This window comes from Schistocerca serialis, chromosome 2 (assembly GCF_023864345.2).
Source record: "Schistocerca serialis cubense isolate TAMUIC-IGC-003099 chromosome 2, iqSchSeri2.2, whole genome shotgun sequence".
NCBI classification, from domain to species: Eukaryota; Metazoa; Arthropoda; class Insecta; order Orthoptera; family Acrididae; genus Schistocerca; species Schistocerca serialis.
Window position 1 is genome coordinate 460,682,064 of NC_064639.1, and position 24,274 is coordinate 460,706,337.

The 24,274-nt window shown below is 42.0% G+C and overlaps 1 protein-coding gene across 1 annotated transcript in view; it reads left to right on the forward strand.

The window, feature by feature from the left end:
• The window catches only part of LOC126457360 (schwannomin-interacting protein 1 homolog), a 1,975,729-nt gene that overhangs the window by 835,490 nt on the left and 1,115,965 nt on the right, over positions 1-24,274 (forward strand). The window contains exon 5 of the mRNA XM_050093596.1: positions 13,728-13,771. The gene's annotated coding sequence lies outside the window, so the exon portion shown is untranslated. The remainder of the gene's footprint in view (positions 1-13,727; positions 13,772-24,274) is intronic.

Consider the following 24,274-nt stretch of genomic DNA (forward strand, 5'->3'; position numbering starts at 1 on the left):
CCAGTACTGGCGAATAAATACGAAATGCATTCACGTCCGAAGGAACTTTGCATCGTACAACTTAATAACACATGCTCTATTATTTCATATTTATTCGCCAATAGCAGGCCCTCGAATTTCAATAAATACGAGTATGTTCTTCCTGGATGGGAATATACGTAACGTAAGAGATCAGATGGTGACGCAAGGACGACGAAATATGAAAGTTTGGGTTTGGCCGCGATTCGTGCACGGATAGCGAAGTCTAGTAAGGCAACAACTCGCGCAAAGTGGGAAATCCGGATTCGAGACACGGTCAGGCACAAGTTTTCATTGTCCTCATTCTAATACATAGCCGAAGTTGGTTCATACTTGCAACTGCGAATACGTTTCGTGTAGTAGTGTGACAGTTGCGAGTTTTTATTTCGTTTCGCAGGTGAAAGTAGGGCTGCCAATCCTTAACGAGGAGTGCGCGTAGTCAAATCGCGCGAGCTGTGAAGTGCCTAGACGATGTGTACGAAGGCAGCAGACGCTTCTCTTCGACTTTTCGCCACGAAAAGAGGTGGTGCGTGCCTCTACACGAGTACGGGAGCCAGCGTCGGGGCTGGTTACGCAGTCTGCGAGCATCGGCCGCCCGTGGCCGACGGCTGCAGTTTTAATTACGGCCTCGGCGTCCGGCAGATTTACAGCCCTGCGCTCCGGCCTCCGGGCGCGGCGCGGCGGCTGGCGCCGAATTTCAAACCTCGGCCGCGAATGAAATGCGGCCTCACCGCCTTTGCGTGCCCTTTGCTTCAGCAGAAGCAAGCCTTGCCCGGATTAATTAAAGGTTTGTAGAATTTTCCGCCGCGTTTGCAATTCGTGGCACGTAATTGCTTCCGGCCGTAATTCTTCAGGTTTTGTGGTAATTATAATAATAATTCTTCTTCTTCGTCTTTAATTTTTCGTGGCGAGCGAAATACACCGCTTTGTTTCGCACCAAAGTTACTGCACGTTCAGAAGATTAATCCGCTGCAAAAAGTGCGCTGCGTTGCAGCGAGTAAGTGCAGTCAGAATGTTTACAGTTGATGTTCTGGGACTTGGTCTTTAACATTACATATGACAACCAGAACACTGATGTCATTACTTCATCACAATTCGCTGAGGATTTAGTGTGAAGTGCGAGTCCCCTATTTTGTTTGTTAAGATGCTGTAACTATAGCCTAATTTCCTGTGTCGTCTAGCTGCAGACAGCATGAAAATATTGAAAGAAACGAAACTCGTCATAAAACAATAAATATGTAACCATTCAGTTGAGGTAAATAAATGTAGATGTCGTGCGGCTAGGGCCTCCCGTAAGGTAGACCATTCTCCGGGTGCAGGTCTTTCGATTTGACGCCACTTGGGCGACTTGCGCGTCGAGAGGGATGAAATTATGATGATGAAGGCAACACAACACCCAGTCCCTAAGCGGAGAAAATCTCCGACTCAGCCGAGAATCGAACCCGGGCCCTTAGGATTGACAGTCTGTCGCGCTGACCACTCAGCTGCGCGGGCGGACAGTTGAGGTGATTTTCATTAATCACTAACATTCATGTCATATGTGGGCTCAACATGATCAAGTTTACTTTTTAGAGTGCTATCGTGATGGAAAAGACTGCTTCAGCTGTATGATAAACCTTAATTATGATCTAACCAGTTTCGTGACGTTAGAGCCAAATCTTCAAGGATACATACGTATCTCATAATTTATTTCAAACGATAACCAGTAGATGACCCAGCATTCTTTGTCGAACTGCGATAAAAAAATGTTCAGTCGTCAAGAGGTCGGCAGTCACATTTAAGACGGGGCAGAATGCAGGGAACATCCTCGCGATACAGGAAATCGAAGGCGTAACTTCGTCGTAACGACATGTGGCCGCAGTGACCACCTAGATGAACTGAACTGAACTGAACCGGCGCCTGCCCTGTTTTAAATTGGGCTACGGACATCTTGACGGCTGAAAATTTTATCACAACTGGACAAAGAATGTTGGGACACCGACTGGTTTTCGTTTGAAATAAATTAAGGAATAAATATTCATCCCTGAAGATGTGTCTCTAAATCCGCGAAACTAGTTGGACCGTAAATAAACATTTATCATACAGATGAAGCGATCTTTTTCATCATGGTACAGTTCTGTATGTATTGATGCTAACAACACATATTTGCTGCCTTAGAGTGTTACTCGTCTGTCATGTTGTTTAATCCGTCCCCACAAATCGATAACCAAGATAATGTAGAATTGAGTCAATGAGAAAGTTACGTTTCTAGCTTGTCCCTGGCTGCAGAGCAATAACTCAGTTCGACGAGAGAGCAGGCGGAATCAGTGCAGCCCTTATCAAACACCCCGTTATGGAATTCACTGGATCTTTGTTACTAGGGTGAGACACACGAGAGGGAGGACGCCCCTCGCTGGACAACGACAGTTCTGCGGGTGCGTTCCGGAAGGCCGCTGTAGTCGCAGGTATGGACGACTTGATCCCATACATGTTGTTGCCCTGTGCGTCGGCGATAAAGTGCCGCAGTGGAGCGTGGGGGAAAGAAAATGTACATTTGACAAAACAAAAGTTGGCCGGTAGAAATCGCAGCTAATGTCATATTTTTCTGTTTAACTTGAGAACGTGCAGACGAGGAAATATTTCAAAAGTTACGGGACCTGATGTTGTCAGTAGACCTATACCAGATGTGTTCCAAGAAGGCACAAAATATTTTCTGAAAGTAAAAAATGCTGTTATTATCTACAGATACAGTGTATGTTAACTGAATAACCATTCACATATGGACAACGTGGCTGAATAAACAACGTGCAGGCTTTATAGGTAAAGCAGCGTAACTCATGTTCGAATCAGTGTGATTTTTTAAAATTATTATTATTATTATTATTATTATTTTATTTATTTATTTATTTATTTATTTATTTTTTTTGCTGTAAGAGACACAGTCTTTTGGTTTAACAATGTGTTGCCTATGATACCCTCCACTGTACTGTGTGGAACACATATCAATTAAGCGCATCTAGTATCCCACAGAGGATACGAAGGAATTTTCTCTATAAATTAATGACTCACTTCTGGTGGAGAGTGTCTTCCCCAGAGTCGAAAACTTCAGTTTGCTACTTTTGATATTATATGTGAAAATTATTCTCATAGTCTCGCTGGTGTTACACAGTGATTCACAATCTGTAGTGTCGAGACAGGCCTGAAAGTGCACCATTCGTTCTACAATAGCCAATGACAGTACATGAGCAAAGTCAAACAGCTGCTCCGCATCGCTTTCAGTCGAGTAACATTATTCATGCACCATGCCTCATCGTCGACTGGCTATTCGTGACAGCGTCAACGCTCTTGTGGAGGGAGGGAATTTGATGCTGTCGGCGACCGGGACACTTTATGGCGTTCCTCAGCGTTCTACACGACGATGGACAAAACGTGATTGAGAAAATGAAGAATCCAGTAGGTATGTGAAAACTGGCTTCTGGCGTATTACAACACCTGTCCAAGATAATGAACATGTCAGCACATCACATTCCGCGTTTTTCGGATACTGTTCGACTCCGACTCGGGCTTCGGAAGGAAAAGCATGGCCACCAAGGAGGGGCACCGCGATCATCATCGACTCTACCGATTAGCGGATCCGAGTGGCTCCCTCCGTCGGAGGTTCGAGTCCTCCCTCGGGCATGGGTTGTGTGTTGGTTGTGTGTTGCCCTTAGTGTAAATTAGTTTAAGTTAGATTAAGTAGTGTGTAAACTTAGGGACCGATGACCTTAGCAGTTGGATCCCATAAGATCTTACCACAAATTTACAAATTATTCTCCGATTAGCGTCTGTCGAGACAATGTCAGTCGTGACTGGCGAAACGTGATGTTTTCCGACGAATCGGTTTTTTACTCAGTAAAAGAAGCCCCAGTACGAGCACACAGGCCACAATGTGCCGTTTCGATACCAAATACGTCAATGAGTCATGTCGCAGTGACCGCGTTCTGTGGCAGTTTGGGACTGGATGGGTTCCCGTGGACTTGGAATGTTTCCTCGGGTAGATGGTCAAATTGATTTTGTGCATTGTACCCGTATTATGAGTAATATTACTATTCCGTCAGTGCGACAACTATATCCTCAGCGAGTAATCTATTTCCGGCAGGATCAGTGTCCCATGCACATGTCAGCGATAGCGCAGAAGTGGTTTGCAAAACAGAGTGAGATTTCTCTTCCAGACTGGCCTCATTTTGCACCCGACACGAAACGGATTATGCGAATCAGACTGGCTTTGCCCCCTCCAAGAACCCAAGGTTGCCGTCACCTTATCCGCCAGGGAGTATGTGGCAGAAAATTAGAGATCTATTGCTCAGTTCATATATTCCCTTACCCGGAGATTGTAGACAGTCATTTTAAGTTGAAGGCCTTTGGATGCAGGTATCAAATGGTAAAGAAGCCACATGCTGTGCAGTTTTAAGAGCTGAAAATATCTTTTCTATTTGTTTCGTGATTACTACGACTCAACAGTTTCGTGATTATTACTGAGTGAACGAATAGCAGGGTACAGCAAAAAACTTTGCATTAAGTCAGATAGAGCCCAGACCACGTCGCCAGACAGTTACCCATTACGCAGCCGACTATGCCACTAAGCTACGAATGCGTTATGCTACAGCTGCCCATATTTACCTTCTTACCGCTGTGGACTCTTTACATCGTGAAATTTCTTTACTGGGTCTGCAGAGATACGAATGGCGTGCTGTAGTTTGCCTGCGTGCGTTCTCATGTTAAGCGTGAAAAAGGTATTAATCCTTCTGCTAGACCCACAATTTCAAGTATTCTTTATTTTTATGGGCAGATCTGTGCACCCTGTATGTGCTTGGCTCCTGAGTAATATGGAGGGTAATTCAAATTTCAGTCACGGCAATTTCCTGTACTGTCACGTGTGTGATCCGTCAGAGTACGAAGTTTTGATCGAAAAAATTAATCATCTCTCAAAACTGTGCAGGAATGATGTTGGAATATGTTGTCGTGGTAAAAGAGGACATTACACAACATCAATAAAACTTGTAAACAAACAAATAGATTGCCCAGATGTAGGATTAGAGCTGGCCAATTAGGTGTGTAGACAGGCTTCTTACAGCTTTTGCAGATCGCTGGAGGGAGAGACTTCTCTCAGGGTGGGAGGCTTTGCCTTCGTTCCCATTTGAATTCATGAAGCATCTCCGTAATACTTGCGATCTGATGGAAACTATCAGTAATAAATCTAGCAATACGCCTTTGAAATGCTTCTAAGTATTCTTTTAATGCAACCAGTTGGGACCCCACAAACACGAGAAGTACTCAAGAATGGGTCGCACTAGTGTTCTGCATGCTGTCTCCTTTGTAGATGGCCTACACATTCCTCAAATTCTCTCAAGAAATCGAAGTCTACCATTCGCCTTCTCTCCTATCCTTACATGACCGTTGCGCCTCGATATTTAATCGACACGACTGTGTTATGCACCCCACTACTAATGCTGTGTTTCTCCTGCTGATCTGCATTAACTTACATTTTTCTACATTTAGGGCAAGCTGCGGCTCACAACATCAACTTGTAATTTGCAATTTCGTCCAAGTCACTCAACGATTATACTTTCCCATACACCACAGCGTCATCAGCAACAGCCGCACGTTCTTGCTCAATCTGTCTCTCAGATCATTTACGTACTTAGACATTTCGTTTTAGTTTTATTCATGGAAACAAATTCTTAGGACGATGTACCGTAAATTTATGTAAATGCGTTTCCTACTGGCATTACCGAATTTTCATTGCGTGGGGAACTTCTTTTAAACTGAATTTAGGATAACAGTTTTGCGAACTAAATCTTGAGAATAAATCACATATTTTATGTTCCAAACTTCAACCCTGATAGACATTTCTAACAGATATTATTTTAGGTGTGTGCGACAAATTATGACACTCACACAGTCCTCGGTTTAGTTTCATTGCGAGAAACTGACTGCTATCGTTTTAATCAACATATTTTTACGTTATTTGATCAGAAAATTTATATTTACCATAAAACTTGTGCGCGTTGCGCTTCTTTTCGTGCATTATCTTAAAATCAGTTCCTGGAATTTGGAGAAAGAAAAATAGAAACTCAAAAAGCTGTGCCTCACTATTACCGCAGCTATATTCAAAAGAAGGAGATAGAATTCTGTTGTATTTTAAAGACTGAATTCCTGATGAGATGTGCATTAGAACGTGATCACTTCCTTTCAAAATCCTCACAAGTTTTTTGCTCACATTCGAAGCTGCTGCAGCTCATTCGGTCACATAGTTGACAGAAAGAAGAGTACTACCTTAAGTCTTCCTTTCTCTCGGCTGAGCTCGTACGATAATATCGCATGACAAACAGCGCGACTTCGTACGTTACCACTCGGAACACTTGGCAAACTTTCTTCTGTTATTCTTCAGTGTCACAAAACATGCAACAAACAACAGTAACAATAAACAAAGTTTTAACTGAAATTTTCAGAAGAAAAAAAAAGAATACCACACAAAGTAGAAAGTTGTTTGAGTTATGCGACAGATTTTTTTTTTTTTTTTTCCAAAATTAGCTCGCAACCATTACACTCGTAAAATCAGAGTATGAAAATCCATTAAATTAGGGACATGCCAACTGTCACAAGGGTACAAATTGCGCAGTTTGAGGATGATACGGCTCTTCTCACCGGCGGCAGGCATATTCACGCCAACATTCGATGCTGTTAATGTCAACTAGATTCCACAGCCGCTTGGTGTAAGACCAGCACGGTGCGACTAAATTCCGCCAAGACGACAGCCATCTGTCTCAGGAAGAAACGCCCCTCGATGTTTACCAACTTGAGGCTGCATGGGTGGGATACCCCCTTGGGGGTTAACGGTGACCTATCTGGGTGTCACTTTGTAGAAACACTTCTTTCTCGCCGGCCAGAGTGACCGAGCGGTTCTAGGAACCACGCCACCGCTACGGTCGCAGGTTCGAATCCTGCCTCGGGCATGGATGTGTGTGATGTCCTTAGGTTAGTTGGATTTAAGTAGTTCTAAGTCCTAGGGGACTGATGACCTCCGCTGTTAAGTCTCATAGTTCTCAGAGCCATTTGAACCATTTTGACCTTCTTTCTCCAAAAACATATTGAACTTCTCAGGAACAAAGTTTTGGTATGACCAAGAAACTCCTCCCGTTTTTCAAATGTACTGACTCCAGTACCACAGCAAATGCTTCGATTATACACTCCTGGACATTGAAATAAGAACACCGTGAATTCATTGTCCCAGGAAGGGGAAACTTTATTGACACATTCCTGGGGTCAGATACATCACATGATCACACTGACAGAACCACAGGCACATAGACACAGGCAACAGAGCATGCACAATGTCGGCACTAGTACAGTGTATATCCACCTTTCGCAGCAATGCAGGCTGCTATTCTCCCATGGAGACGATCGTAGAGATGCTGGATGTAGTCCTGTGGAACGGTTTGCCATGCCATTTCCACCTGGCGCCTCAGTTGGACCAGCGTTCGTGCTGGACGTGCAGACCGCGTGAGACGACGCTTCATCCAGTCCCAAACATGCTCAATGGGGGACAGATCCGGAGATCTTGCTGGCCAGGGTAGTTGACTTACACCTTCCAGAGCACGTTGGGTGGCACGGGATACATGCGGACGTGCATTGTCCTGTTGGAACAGCTAGTTCCCTTGCCGGTCTAGGAATGGTAGAACGATGGGTTCGATGACGGTTTGGATGTACCGTGCACTATTCAGTGTCCCCTCGACGATCACCAGTGGTGTACGGCCAGTGTAGGAGATCGCTCCCCACACCATGATGCCGGGTGTTGGCCCTGTGTGCCTCGGTCGTATGCAGTCCTGATTGTGGCGCTCACCTGCACGGCGCCAAACACGCATACGACCATCATTGGCACCAAGGCAGAAGCGACTCTCATCGCTGAAGACGACACGTCTCCATTCGTCCCTCCATTCACGCCTGTCGCGACACCACTGGAGGCGGGCTGCACGATGTTGGGGCGTGAGCGGAAGACGGCCTAACGGTGTGCGGGACCGTAGCCCAGCTTCATGGAGACGGTTGCGAATGGTCCTCGCCGATACCCCAGGAGCAACAGTGTCGCTAATTTGCTGGGAAGTGGCGGTGCGGTCCCCTACGGCACTGCGTAGGATCCTACGGTCTTGGCGTGCATCCGTGCGTCGCTGCGGTCCGGTCCCAGGTCAAAGGGCACGTGCACCTTCCGCCGACCACTGGCGACAACATCGATGTACTGTGGAGACCTCACGCCCCACGTGTTGAGCAATTCGGCGGTACGTCCAGCCGGCCTCCCGCATGCCCACTATACGCCCTCGCTCAAAGTCCGTCAACTGCACATACGGTTCACGTCCACGCTGTCGCGGCATGCTACCAGTGTTAAAGACTGCGATGGAGCTCCGTATGCCACGGCAAACTGGCTGACACTGACGGCGGCGGTGCACAAATGCTGCGCAGCTAGCGCCATTCGACGGCCAACACCGCGGTTCCTGGTGTGTCCGCTGTGCCGTGCGTGTGATCATTGCTAGTACAGCCCTCTCGCAGTGTCAGGAGCAAGTATGGTGGGTCTGACACACCGGTGTCAATGTGTTCTTTTTTCCATTTCCAGGAGTGTATTAGGCGACAATGCTCTCCAAGATACTGTATGGCAGCTCGGTCTGGGACATTGCCAGTCCAACACAAATTGCCCGTCTACAAGTTTAAGAAAATGTAGTGCTCAATGAATACTAGATGAAGACCGCCATACACGCATCGTTGACTTGCACTCAGCCCTCCATATGGATAGAGTACTGGAAGCAGTTCGCAAACGGACGACGACCTTACACAACAAAATAGACAATTTGCGTAACTCGATGTACCACATAACAAATCTGGGCAGGACAGTACCCCTCCCATGGCACCGGTGTATGGTACCGCGGTCCTCGGTAATATGACATCCTAACCCATTCCACCAACTGGCGGTATCTAGCGGACAGATATAGACGCCCTAAGAAGTTGACCCCGATACGTTTATCCATAATAAAGTGAACCCAAGCACCTAATTACCTTCCACCATGAAATCTGGACTGTCATCGACGATGGCACTTCGATTTACAGACTGTCAAAAAAAGTAAAAAAAATAAAAATTTAAATAGCAGTGAGAAATGTAATGCGTATCAGTACCAGTGATTATGGGTAGTTAATTAACGTAATTTACATTTATGTATGTAAATGAGCTTTGAAAGCTCAGTGGAATGAGGTGACAGTGCTCAGGTAAGCAGCAGAATCACGTAGACAGATAGGGCGCCCGCACTCGGGGGAGATCTCAGAATGATGCATCAGGAGGGGTGCAGGCCAGTGCAATGGTGTCAACTGGACCTTCTTTTGTAGTGCTGCGAATGGGTGCCGAAGACACAGCGGGCAACACAGGCACTGTCTCCTTTGACATAAGGTCTGTAGCAGCGACTGTTCCACTACCCAGCAGTGGAGAGAAAAGGAACGCTGTTCGCATCAAGTTCCCGGAAGGCACTACTGTCCGCAAAACGGAGATATCCGTGTTCCTTTGGAACACACCAGACACTACAGATAACATACAGAAAAAGTAAGTACCCGCAGTTTGGTGCACCTTTGAAAGCGTGGAGCACCGCCGAACGTTGACTTCGCAAAAACTGAATGTTTACGCAATATAAGAACTTGGTTAATGTAAATAAACTGGAAGTTAGAAAGAAAAACACGACCCTGCTGCCGCGGATCCAATTCATAGGGCAGAGAGAGAGATAGAAAGAGAGTGAGATGCCTTTCTTCAATACTGAATGGTTGACGTGTGTTACGGGCTAACCGAGCAAAGAAGGGGACCAGCGGTTTCTAGGGAATATTTTTGCCAGTTGGCGCTTGGAATATCCGTAGGCCAGCCAACATGAACGCAACAAATAACTCAAAATGCAAAAATACAAGTTTTAGTTTTAGTAAGCATTTGGTACAAAATTACTTCATCGCCAGGCTTCTTCTTCACTGGGTGCTTTCCACAGGCAGACCTTTTCCACGCCAGCCTGTAACGCCGCCAATGTCCACCTCTGACCACATGAGCTGAGAGATTAGAAAGATTCCGGCTAACTTGAACCTAGCCACTGGCAAGGAACAGTACTGTGTCGCCAGTGATTCATTCTCCAGCTTCTTCGGCTTCCAGCTGCAGTTTTATATGGTGAGATCGAGCTGTGACAGTGGGGGATTGCATAAGAACAGTAAAATCATTTTCATCGAGTTACAGTAGCTCTGAAGTCTTGTTTTCAGATTCAGGTGACCAGCTTGCTTTCTACTCCATCCGCAGCTGCAATGCAGTCCTTTCCCTAGCACTCCCTGTCTTTCATACTAAAATCACGGTACAACTTCGTGACTGAAGTAGTTTCATTTTAGGCACGAATATTCGAATCTTTCCCTAGACCCTTTATCATATGGGCTAAGGTTGCACTTGAGTATTATTACTGACTATCAGGCGATTTACGACTCACTTTATCAGAACAAACTGAAGTAACTGTGATTCTTGTTCCATTTAGTAGCCATTCAATTCCTAATTAATTATTTTGGAGGGTATCTGACTAATTCATGTCAGATCACAGAGCTAATTAGCAGATTATACAAACAGTAGCTTATACATGAGACTGAAGCATAATGCAGGTGTGGAATCCTGTTGTATTGCGGGTGGTGGCTAAGCTACCGCCGGTGGTCGCTGTGACTACATCACTCGTGAGAGTGATTGAACACTTGCCGTGCCTTCCAAATGAGTCTGTCTTCACTCTTTCCGTGGTTGCTATCGAGCCTGAAGTAATTTTGAATGAAGTGTACTGGGAGGTCGCACGAGTTTGCTGGCAATCACACAGTCGTCGCGGCAGCCACAAACTCATTCACATCCGCAGCGTCGGCCACCGCCTTCAAGCAGAACCAGCCGCCTGGAAATTCTGCGACAGTTTCTCGACGACACCACTGGATATCGCTGCCTGCTAATGACATACACTTAAGCACTACACCCATCAATTTCCTTCCTGGAAAGTGACCCAAAAATTATTAATGGAATGGGCAAATATTTTTATTCTTCTGTGCGACTAAAATATAACGTCAGAACATGTTTTAAGGGGTAACTGAAATGCGTCTGTAGTACAAAAGAAACATCTTCTGAGGAAACAAAATGATTCTAGTGTACTCTGTTCGCATTCCTGCATCTGGTATAAATTATCTTCACAATGTAGTCATTTAAATTCTATAATTACAATGTTATTGGCAATAACCAAAACAGTGAGACAGGACACGACATAACTTATGATCTGCTTCACAGAAAATCAATTAGTTTGTCTTCGGCGCTGCTCCAGGACTGCTTCGGAAGATTTAACAGATTTTGCGCTATGTCACGTTTAACATCCTCAATTTGAATGGTATCAGCAACTAAAACGAAGCTTATTGTACACAGTATTCCTATCTGATCAGTACATCATAATAACCGATTCTGCACGTTTGCACGTATCTGGTTTCAGTGTACTCCGAAGCTGACACTAATACATTACAACTGCTACTGTAGCAAGGACAAACTGAATATATTTATAAGTAATAGCACCAAATTTTTGTGTTCACGATATTAGAAGCCTGGTGTTATTAAAGTACTTGGTATTTTATCGGTGGAATGAGCCCACGTTGTTTCGGCTGTCTTGGATTTGTGAGTGATGCAAGACGAATACGTTGGTTATACTGTATGGTCCTCCCCCTAGAGAAACTGCTGCCCAGCACAACAGCCGCGCGTTTAACAGAGAGGCAGCTGCCAGTGGCAGACCAAAGCACTCTCCACAAAGGAACCACAGAGAGCCAGACAGCTCTCCGTGCTATGCGGTTCTCACCTCCAACAAGACTCCAGCTGCCTGGACCTGACAGTTCGGCACTCCTCCCATCTAATGACGTCGGCCAACAACTGTCCACTGTGCCTCAGAGCATTTTCAGATGCTGAGAGAGGTTGAGATCATAGGGTGGGGAAACGTCAATGTACAACTAGTTCGTTCACAGTTACATTGATCTATGACGATAAACACACCTTCCGACAGTCACAATGTGTACGAAAAGAGTCTCACTACCAAGTGAATGACCATGGAAATCAATGATCCCACACGCTGACTGCCAGAGAGGATTATGGGTCTTAGCCTTCACAGTGGAGTTTAAACTTAAGGGACAGTCTGCGACGCTGCTCCATAAGAAACTATGTTGCCAATATAGGCACAGCGAAAGTACTCTCGTAGCTATTTCAACCGTTTTATGTGTGACCATCTTAGAAACGAAAGACAATAAAAAAATAAAAATGTGAACAAGCTTGCTAAATGGATCTCCTTGAGATTTTCCACAGTTTATGGAATTATATTTGATTTACAGTTCTCTGTTGTGCGTTAGTGAAGTATCATCACTTACTATTCTAATGCACACACAATAATTTCCTTCTAAGATGAATAACGAGACTACAGGAACAGATTCAACGCACGTAATTGTACAACTTCTGAAACTTTCAGTCTCAAAACATATTCCACCGTATTATTTCTCGTTATTTCTATAATGTAACAGTCTCAAAGAACACACTTAAGGCTAATTTTGTAAAATAATTCACATTTTCTAGTACACAAACGTAAGCCAAATAGTTATATATTTTTTAAATCTTGACTGCCCTTTAAAATTCCTAATGAAGTTTACGAAAGCAGTTGCATTTCATTATTAAGCAACAGTTTTCTTGCTTTTTCTCAGATACAACTTAAAACCGATCATTAGTTCTTAGTAGTATGCATCTTATGTCATTACTATTACCATCATTAGTATTATTCAGTTTGTTGTTGCTGTTGTTATCTTTCTCAATTTCTCTCTCATGTTTCGTGTCACAATCACTTGTAACCCAAGATATTCTCTACCTTCCTATTCTCAATATTTCTGGAGGTTAATATTTTATTGCTTTCGTGGGCCATCTCTTCTCCTCCATTATAAACATGGGTCTTAATCACACAGTTCGTTTTTCTCTGGCTGTGATTGTCTCAATACTCTCATCATATTGTAATCAATGCTTTTCCTAGACTCCCTATTTTCACAACTTTTACGTTGGCTCTATTATTTTACGTACTTGCCTAAAGTTCACAAACACGTCTTGTCGTAGACGCCAGATAAACATACTCTCTCTTACGTGAGTAGCCCATTACTGGAAATGAGGTTTATGTATTTAGTTCTTATATCTTTGTATAAGCATTACGATACAGATAAAAATAGTTCTTTATGTAAAGATAATGGAGGTTACTGTGACGATCTTCAAAAACTGTCAGAAACATTATATCTACGATTTAGAATATTCATCAGATCTTCTTGAGAAAATAATTTATGTTCAATATACAAATATGGAATCCACTCACATGTCATTTTTTGTTACATGTTTTAATTTTAAATGGTTGATATTTATAACTCCGGACGGAGACATGTATTTATAATATTAAATAAACCATAGCGAGAGCAGCTCAGTCTCTTGTGTTACATATTTCTCAATCTCTTTTGGTAATAAACCATAGTGCTAGACAAAGGGTACTTGGTTTTCTTGCATCAGCTTTATTGTTTGAAAACGTTCCGATAATATAGTGAAAAATTATGTTGTTGCTCTGTTAGTTTCAGGGTTTCGTAAAAATTATATTTAAAATGTTTTTTATGTTTTTCAGGTTCATATTGCGAGCTGTGATTTCACTGCCGGTCGTAATAACAGGTATGTTGTTTCACTGTTTACTGTTAGAATTAATCTCTTTAACTTCATACGAAAACTGCTTCTTTTTAAGGGCAAAATAGTGAGAGATGTAAGGCACTCCCGGACTTAGGGAGATATGTAGTACCGCATTGTAAGTCACTACTGTCTATTATACCGCAAGCAAAACGTCTTGTTGATATTAGCGAAACGCATGTGTTTCCAAGTGTTGAGATATTAAAAAGAGGTGTCTATAGCCACCTAGGTAACGCGTTAACAAGAAGTCAGGAAAGAAAAATTTTTTCTGCATTTTAGAAGAAATGCCTACATTAGGAGTGACGAGTGGATCCGCATATGAGTTCTGTGTCTGTATGCGGAGAAACGACTGGTCTCCCTTTATTACAACGGAAGTTTGTAAATTATACGGTTAGGAACAATACCTCGTGCAATGGAGATACAATGAGCAGGCAGTGGTGATTTATGTAACCATCCTCGTGTCGATTCGTCTGTATATTTACAAGTTTTACAGAGCAAAGGCTTTAGCATCTAAAGTATCTCCGTTGTTGAAAGTCTGGCTGTTTTGAACCCCACGTGGTTATTTTGGTTATAAGGATAGTTTCGCTGCAAGTAGATGAAGTAGATGCTATACATAGCACTGATAGACATACTGCCTAAAAGTATTTACGTGTTTAAGAATATTGTAAATTCAAATACTCTGCCACGGTTTCTGTCTGTACTTTCAGGTTAATCTCAGGAATAATGTAGTTATTTTGACACAGTTTTCACTGGTAGATAGAGTGATTCAGGAAGGGAGTCTGTGTATATAATTTATTTCTACTAAGTAACGATGAGTGCTTAATAAATGTGTATGTATTTCACACTAAATTGGGGGTTTGGAGTGACATCTCGTGCCAGTGTTAGGAGCTACAAACTGGCCAGTCACAGACGACGCGATATGTGGTAGCAACAGCGGTGAAGTAAACAACATCCGCAACTCCGAAGCACGGCGAAAGTTGGTCAGAATTTATGTCAGGCCAGGTAGCGTAATGGTCAAACGCGTGCCTGGAAACGAATGGTCGCTTGATCGAATCTCAGTCGATCCACGGATTTTCACTCTGCGTTTTAGCTATAAATCACATCTCAGCGCTGGGGAGATCGTCAAAACCCTCATACACGACTTTCTGTCTTTTTTTGTGGGGGAAAGCAGAATAACATCGCACACCGAGTAATAATTGCGTGACAACTTTTGAAGCGGCCTTGTCTATTCCACATTGATTCTTGAGTAGTGTCATGTTTACGAAAAAAAAGAGTGGTAGGCTACAATCACCATTTCACTTCACTTACCGACAGAGAATTCACGGTAGACAAATTCGTTAACAGCAGAACAAAAATAAAGCTATCATCGGTGTGAGTTCTCTAGCACTGTGGCGAATTGTGGCTGTTCTGTTTTTCCTAGAAACCAGGAAGTGTCTGTGTAAGAAGATAATACTAATGCACTATGACTCTTACATCTGTCACCAATATTCAATGCAAGGTTGTAACCGTAGAAAATATGCATACCGTGAGAAAAAAACGAGACTTTATGTTTGCACAAAAGCGTTTTGGATTTTTGCCATAACAGGTAGTTTGTTACAGTTGTACTAATTATCAGTGCCGAAGAGAGATACTCCCAGCAGCCAGACAGCAGTGCCATCGATATATTTTATGTTTTCCCTGGTTTCCATAACTCTATTAAAGCAAATACCGGGCGATTTCCCTCCCCAAATTTTCCCAAACTGAGCTCGCACTTCTTCTCTAACGAACGAGTCGTAAATAGGTAGTATGAACGGAAAAGGACACTGCACCATTTTACGTGTATGTTTATATAGCAGCAGAAATGTGCGCTTTCGGACATTAATCACTGTTTAGAACAACACCAAAAGGGCTTCCTCTTAAAAACCAGAAACTATGTAATGGTAATTTATAAACCCCGAACAGTAACCTTTCGATTGCAAGCACACTGCTCATTTCAGTATCCGTTAAGTACGAGTAAATTACAACGAATCATGCTCATAACACAAATATGCTCTACATTTTCACTGTTTTCTACTCCACGGCTTAGTGATACAGCAACTAGTCTGTAGAATGAGGAGAAGTATTCCTGGTAGCGATGTTGAAACTACTGTTTATTTATCCATAAATGACGCTGGTTTCTCCTAGTTGAAGTCTCTTCAGATTGGCCGATAAATGTTGATAAGCAAGTTATGAATACAGATAATGAGATATCCGCAAAAATAAATTGTTCTCATCACGTGCAAGATAAGTAGTCGAGACAAATATATGCTGTCGTCATATATTAAAAGCATGACATACGATAATCTTGTCGCGGCGCGTAATGCGGTCCACCTAATAAAAGGTAGGTCCAGCGTGTCCTACCGTCAGATGGTAAACATCTTGGAAGCATCTTCTACATCCTGCGACCACATACACAGTACGCAATAAATAACGGGAGCATCTGTTGGTCTCAACTATTTTTTTGCACATGATGAGGCAGTTTATTTTTGCGGATGTTTCATCACAAATTTCTGTAACTTACTTATCAACATTTATGGGCCAACCCGAAGATACATTGAGTTATGTGATGAATAAAAAAAAACTGTATTTTCAACATCTCACCCAAGACTGTTTTCATCATCTCATTTTCCAGTGTACTGCGTTCGGTTCCTTGTTCATGCTATATATTCGTCTCCAAAAGACGTAGAAAGAATTTTCACGTAAGGCTTATCAGATGACAAATATTGCCAAAAGAATAGGGGTGAAACGTATAGGGAACCTTAATGGCAGTCGTGTCTGTCAAAACATGGGTGACAAAGGACAGAGGCGTCTCTTTAGCCGTCGTTGGTGCACGGCCGAATACCCTCGGGGAATTTCGTAACAAATGATGATGAGAAAATGTCGCTCGCGGTGTCATCATAGGAGAAGGGCAGGCGCAAGTTATTGGAAAACGTTCAACAAACCAACGTGCTGCGGCGAGGTAGAGATAAAGCAAGTTATTTAGACCTGTCCCTTGAGTGCAGTATGATGTTAAGACGAGCTGATGAGTTTTTTATACTCGTAATAGTTTCCCGGCGAAAGAGATTGAGCTACCTATACAAAAGGTGTGGAGAGGCAGATTTTTTCCCGGCACAGCTTGTTTCTCTCTCATGACTTTCAAGCTAAGTTGATAGAGGCAACAGCGATAAGATACTGAATTGCAACCAGCACAAGCTAAGCGTTTGTGGAATGAAAACTGGCAACAGACGTTCGATTGTTCAAAGGACTTTATAAATAAAGCGTAATTCTGGCATCTCACCGTAGAATAAACTGCACGCGTAGCCATTTAGTGGTCATCTTGACGTTATTTTACAAGCGCGACGACGTTCATAACACTAAAAACGTAATTAACTCGTGTACTATATTTACGCACCATGTTAAATTAATTTTTTTTTAATGAAAACTGTATCTGTGTTTGAGGACGTTGTAGACGTGATATAGCTGTTTTACCGGAAATTTTAGATGTAGCTAAAACGTTATCTCATTGTCAAAACGAGTAAAAGCATCTATCGCACCAAATATAATGCCCAACTGACTCGTAGGAATGTCAAGGGCTGGGCGGCCGTAAGAATAAAAAAATCGGTGTAATCAAACTGGGGAATAATTCTGACATCACGCATATTGGATCTAATTCAGTTTTTTTTAAAAGTCCTAGATATGATTTAAGGCTGGAGAATGTCAGGTAGTACTTCAGAGAACACGTACTTTTCCGGCAACATACGATGGGATCGCAACAGGCTAGCTAGCGCTGAAAGCAGCAGAATGGACGATCTGATACGGGATATCTTTCTAGACTAATTGCAATCTTTTAAAAACAAAGTGCGTGCCTTCTTAAACCCACAGGAGGCCCTAATAGAGAGGTAAAACAACTCGTCAATAAACAATGTTACTGCCGTCAGTGACGTGTCTTACATCAAGCACGAAACAAATGTGCATGGCTTTAATTGCAGACAAATAGGACTATGAGCTAGGTAGAGTCGTATTTTTGCGTCATAGTTACCACTTCTGTTTTCTAACAGTTAAACGCAGTGCCCCCAGTTTCCAGCGCCTTTCAACAAAATATGAAATATTTTTCTCGAAACACTTAGCATGTATCAAGAACTCTGTGTCTATATAGTCTTCCGTATTTAATGCATTCCAGTCGGCTGAGTAGAGAGTTCGATAGCTGGAATTTGATCGCAGTCAAGCAGTTTCAGCTTGTAAATGTAATTCGTTGTACCAGGCAGAACATTACACGTGTGTATGTTTTATTGATATATCTAGAGCCTGAGAAAGCGTTCTACCATTTTCAATCTATAAATTGACATATCCACCTGTGGGAACCACCAGTCCAAAAGAGGAAGCTACTTCTAAACTGAAAGTTACATTAATGCGTGTTCCCGACCAAACTGCCGTGTGCTATGAAACTAGTCTCAATTTTAAACAACAGCTTGTAATGACTTTTGAGTTCGTCCTCTCTCTCTCTCTCTCTCTCTCTCTCTCTCTCTCTTTGTCACTCTCTCTCTCTCTCTCTCTCTCTCTCTCTCTCTGTATCTATCTATCTTCCAATTGCGATTTCAAATTAATCTCGAGTACCGCGACTGTTTGCAGTCTTTTTGAAACGCCTTTTAGCAGGTAGTTACTGGTCAAAACCATTGTTACTCCATAGCCTTATGCTTTTCTCAAAAATTAAAATTTAATCCTTTTCAAAAGCTTACAAAATCGTGTAACGATAGTTTTAATGTTTAACGAGTTGATGATAGCTGTGAAACTTGAAGGAAGCAGGGTGGGGGATTACGGTATAACGTCTCGTCGGTGAAGAAGTCATTAGAGGTGCATCACAGGTTCGTACTGGGAAGGAAATCGGTCATGTTCCTGTTAGAGGATCGATCATAGCATTATTTCAACGTGATTTGTGAAACATACTGGAAACCTGAATCTGAATAATCAGAGATTTGAACCGCTGTCCGCTGGAGTGCAGGTCCTGCGCCTCTTCACTCTGTATTGTGGAATCTAAAGTGAAGAGTCTGAGTTATATAATTACCTAGGCTTCTCGGTCGGTGCCAGTCTCATTAACAACCTGTTACGTGTACCGCTATGTCACTTTCAAGTACTTGAAGTGATAGAATACTAACATAACTGACGTTTCGGCAGTGTTTTGCAGAGGCCTTTAGCTAAATGAATCTATGTCCTGAATAGGAATGCACTGCCGAAAGGTTAATTATTTTAGTATCCTAGCGTTCTCAGTACTTACAAGGTAACATAGCGGTACACCCAGAAGGATTTAAGCAGTGGTTTTTATTAAAACTTAAGTGAAGTATTAGGCTTCACAGAGTAGATTAACGTTCTTTCACGTTTTTTGTCGCTCAGTGCGATCATCTCAGTTTGCGAGGTAGTTGTAAATGTCACCTAAAACTTGCACCGCAGATATTGCGGAAATGAAAAGTGCTACTGACGAACGGTTATCACAGAATGGATTGGCAGTTACGGCCTCGATTTGTTAGGCAATCAATAGATTGCAATAATACTTAGTGTATTTTTGTGTACACATACACTTATTTGAATGGAACAATTCTTGTTGACAACAACAAACTGGAAGTAGGGTAAATTAGACAATCAGTGGTGTTCTTTGCAGGAGTCTTTTGCGGGATATTGTATTTTGAAAAGTTCTCACACCGACACTTGTACAATACCTGCGGTAGCGCACACTAAAGAACAACTCAACAGCATACACAAGTTACGTGTAACGAGACAATTGACCACGACAGGTTGTGTTCAAAATGACCACCGCAGCGGCAACACAGGTTTCCAGTGTGGCATGGACGACTGCTGCACACGTGCTAACATTGCAGCGGATATATTCGAGCAGGCTGCTGTAACACGTCGTTGCATATCATCGACTGCAGTTGGCATTTCCTTATAAACAGCGTCTTTCAGCTTTCCTCACAGAAAAAAATTTACAGGCGTCAGAGCCGGGGAAAAGACCGGCCAAGGTTCAGGTCTTCTGCGTCCAATCCAAGGATTTGGAAACAATTCGTGGAGACATGCTGTAGTACTTCATGCACTATGAGCTGGACAGCCATCATGTTGGTACCACTGGTTCCCCCAATTCTGCAGAGTAACGTCTTTTAGCGTCCAGGGAAGATGATCTGTTAGGAGGCTGTGATGCTTCTGCGCATCCAGTGTTCCGCCAATGAAAAACGAATTTATAAGCTGATGCTTCACTATCCCACACCTCTCGTGTACATCCCATGCACGCTGACGTTTCACTTGACGAAGCCAACGGGGGATTGTCAGTAGACCAACAGTGTATGTTTTGGCTGTTTACCCGGCCATGATTGGTGAATGTGGCTTCATCACTTAACAAAATACATAATACATCTGGAGTATCCTGTCTTAATTCACAAGTACAGAAGATAACACGATTCTCATAATCGTTTCTATGCAGCTCTTCATGAAGAGATATATGATAGAGGTGGAATCTATGTCGATGGAGAACGCGTTGGACACTTGCCCGACCCATGCCACTTCATCATGCGATTCGTGGGAGCTAATGTGCGGATCAACTTCGACAGCAGCAAGAACATTAATTTCCCATTCTTCTGTCGCCATTTGTTTCCTTCTGTTAAGCGTTGTCTAAGTGTTACACTACTACTTTCGTGTAACTTGCTGAAGAGGCTGATAAATAATTGCCGAGGTGGTTGACGTCTATTGTGATATCTTGCCGCAACAGCGTATAAGAAAGAACTACATTCTTCCTACACTTTCCATACGCTATGAGATTGTCGACTTTTTCTGCATTGGAAAATCCCATCGTCTACCCACGACCTACGGTTTGGACTCTCAGATACTGACTAGCAAGTTGCAATGCACTAAAGGAACGCACAAGCACACTGTAAGCAAACGTTACACATCGCACGTAGCAACTACTCAGATCGGATGGCGCGAACAAGCATCGGTGTGGAAACTTTCCAAAATACGGTATTTGGTAAGGAACTCGCACTCGCACTAGATTCCTGAAGCAAACACCACTAACATTCTAATGTACCCTACTTCCCGTCTGTTAATATCAATAGACATTCTTCCATTTAAAAAAGTGCATGTTTGCACAAAAAATACATTTTCTGAGTATTATTAGAATCTGTTTATTGGCTAACAATACGAGCCCCTGACTGCTAACCCACTCTGTGAAAACCGCACATCAACGCCAATTTCCATCTACGCAATATTTGCGGTGCCGGTTTCAAATGGTTCACACTGTATAAGGTCATAAGGTCCTACTATCATTTCAAAAATTAAGACTTCGAAACTATTAGATGTAGAGAATCGTTGTTTAGTGTGAAAAGCTTAGTAGCTCTCAGAGTTTTGTCCTTTGTCTTTTGATGCAATTATGGCCTGGAGTGTACCAAAATAGTGACTGACTGGAATAAGGCGCAATGTACCATCTGGTATGAAGAATCCGGACCTGTGACAACAGAACTGCCTGATTATCAACGCAGTATCAAAGCCCATCACTGGCAAAAGCAAGCATAACGAAGTGGCTGAAAAACCTTAAGGAGACAGTCAGTGTCAAAGACCTTCTCCACCCTCTCTCGGTATCATGCCATTAGACTTCTTTTTGTGGGGTTACCTCGAGGGTCACGTGTACACAGCACCAGTCAATGACATGGATATCCTTCGCGCACACATCAATGAAACAATCAGAGCTGTTGATGCTGCAATGCCGATCTGTACATGAGCAGAACCCAAATATTGTCTTCATGTTTTACGAGTGACGAGTGATGGGGCGCATTGAAATTCTGGTATAACAGGAAAAATATTTTGAGAGCAACTAAACGTTTCACAACTAACTACGCTGCTCTGTATGCTGGACTTTTGGTCGCCCTGTATTTCTTCCATTTTAATATGAATGTCTGAGATTACGGTGAACCCCGAAATATCCAACGCGTACTTAATGGTTTATACAGCACCCTAAGACTATGTACATTTACCGTTCATATATTAATCAGAAAATTGCGAAGTGTGTGTGGCAAAACATTTCTGAATGCATTCCATGCACTGAAGATCCTTGTGTATAGATGTTTCTAGTGATGAAGGGACGTTCCTTCGAAATGCACTAAATTAGACTTTTGTGTTGTGTGTGGCTGAACCCACATTTTCTTTCAAGTCGACTACAATTACGATCTCATTTATAGTCATGAGTAAATTGAAAAAAGAAAAGAAAAAGAACATATATTCAAAACTTGTACTTAGGCATGCTATTTATCAACATATGCAACTTTAGCAGCTCACTTGTGACTGTATTGAATATACATCTCCAAAACTGCAGCATCTGCGTAAGTGGCAGACAACCCAGTCCCCACCGCCCACTAGAGAGTGTTCTAGCTGTCACGATGGCCCCATTTAACACGTTCGGGAAATATCAAAATCTTTCAACAATTGTCATATCAGTTAAGGAACAACATGCATTGAAGAAAGATGGATTAATTTCCTTTTATCACACTTCGCAACTGACTGTAAAAAGTGGTAAATGTAATAATGTTCTAGAAACTATAATAATGCTCCACATAAAAGAATTTATCTCAGCAGTAATGCATCAAGATACATCCGAAATTTTAAGAACACTGTTCTTTGTGATGGCATAATAACGTGAAAAATTGAAAAAATGGTAGATAATGTTGAAAAAATAACTTGTAATTATTCTTCAAAACCCCTCATTTTTTGTGGAAATGAAAGAGTCTAGCATTGCAGATAATAATGCCCTATTGATGGCATATGTACAGTGTTCTGATGAAAACAATAGATTTCGAGGAGAAATGCTATTCAAAATAAATGTCCTTACAGCTACAACAGCTATGTCTTTCTGAAATGTATTGGAATGTTGACAATGAAGTAGCTGTTGATATACTTAACCCTTTGAATCCCGCCAATATAAAAGTTTAATTTTAAAATTTTTGACATCATAGAAAGCAATAAATACAATAAAAAATTGGGAAAAGTAAACAATCACTTATTTCAAGGAGGTGGTTTCACACTGTAATATAATCTTAAAATTTTTCACAAAACTAACATTTTTTTTATCATAGGAAGCAATGACTACAAGAAGAAACTGCCAACAAGTAAATCCATCATCTCATGAGATATATTTGGGAGCAATTTCACATTTTTCCTGCAGTTCCCCATCGCAAAACTTCCATGATCTCATTATGCCTAAAAAAAATTATAGTCCTAAATAAAAACAAAAATGGGCCAAAAATTTAATAAATGTATGTCAAATGCACACCGCTCCAGTGGTTTCATATCAGACTTACGTTATTGTAACTTCATATACAGGTACACTTACTTTCACAATTAATGAACTCTTCGGTATGAGCACTATAAGAAAACCAAACATCCTAATCTCCTACAATCACATAAAACAACCTCCACGCCGACTGGTACTTTGAACACTTCAAAGAGGTGCCTTAGTATAGCACTAGATGTCTCTGTCTTGTGATAGCTTCGGTGGTTTCACGCGAAAGATATTAGTACTTCAAAAAATTTTAACTGGTGTTTTCACGCAGAAACACTGATACTGTAAAGGTTTGTACTGTTGAATCATACAAAATTACACGTGCCTGAATAATGTTGTTGCACGCACTACTTATGGGCCACCATCAGCGGTAGGTTGGTATCAAAAATTTGTTTTTTATTTTAAGGGAGAGGTGCCAGTTGTTTGATACATTGATTCTGTGGAGCACAGGCAACATCTGGTAGGAATACGTCTAAGTACAAGTCTCCATCCATCATTAACTATAAGAATTTGAGCCATAAACAGGATCAAATCCGTTTGAAAAATAATGATAGATTGCTTGGACAGCTTTCCAGGTCAGTAAAGTAGATTTTCTTGGACTACTTTTGCACACAAAAGTGCGGTGGCTGTCAGAAAGTATACCTTTTCACGCTTTTTCGCATAATATGATAGTCACACAATATTTTGAAAGTAGCAATGAAACAAATGGTGCCTTTTACCTTTTAGATTTTTTTAATTATATCAATTTGCAGCTTCAATGATCTACTAACACTCTTGTAGTTTGCCAAGATATTAGATTCTTTATTTGCGTGGCCATGTTGTCCGTAGTTGCTTTACAATTCTTGAGGTTATTTTTGTTCTGTCATCGCAACAACAAAAATGCGTGTTTTTTTCACCAGACGCATTTCGTTTTATTGAAGTAAAGCATCATCAGCGGTTATGATTTTCGTTTGATTTCTCGGTTACATCGGGCAATCCGAAACGCATGTGGCGAAAAAAACACGCATTTTTGTAGTTGCAACGGAACAACAAAAATACTCTCAAAAATGCCGAGATATTGTGTCTTTATTTACTGATAGACTTCAATTATTTTGTTACATTCTACTGTAGAGAGAATTTTCTCACTTTCGTTCAATTATTGGAAACAAAAGGTGGTGTATCTCCAGAAGATATTGACAGATTCA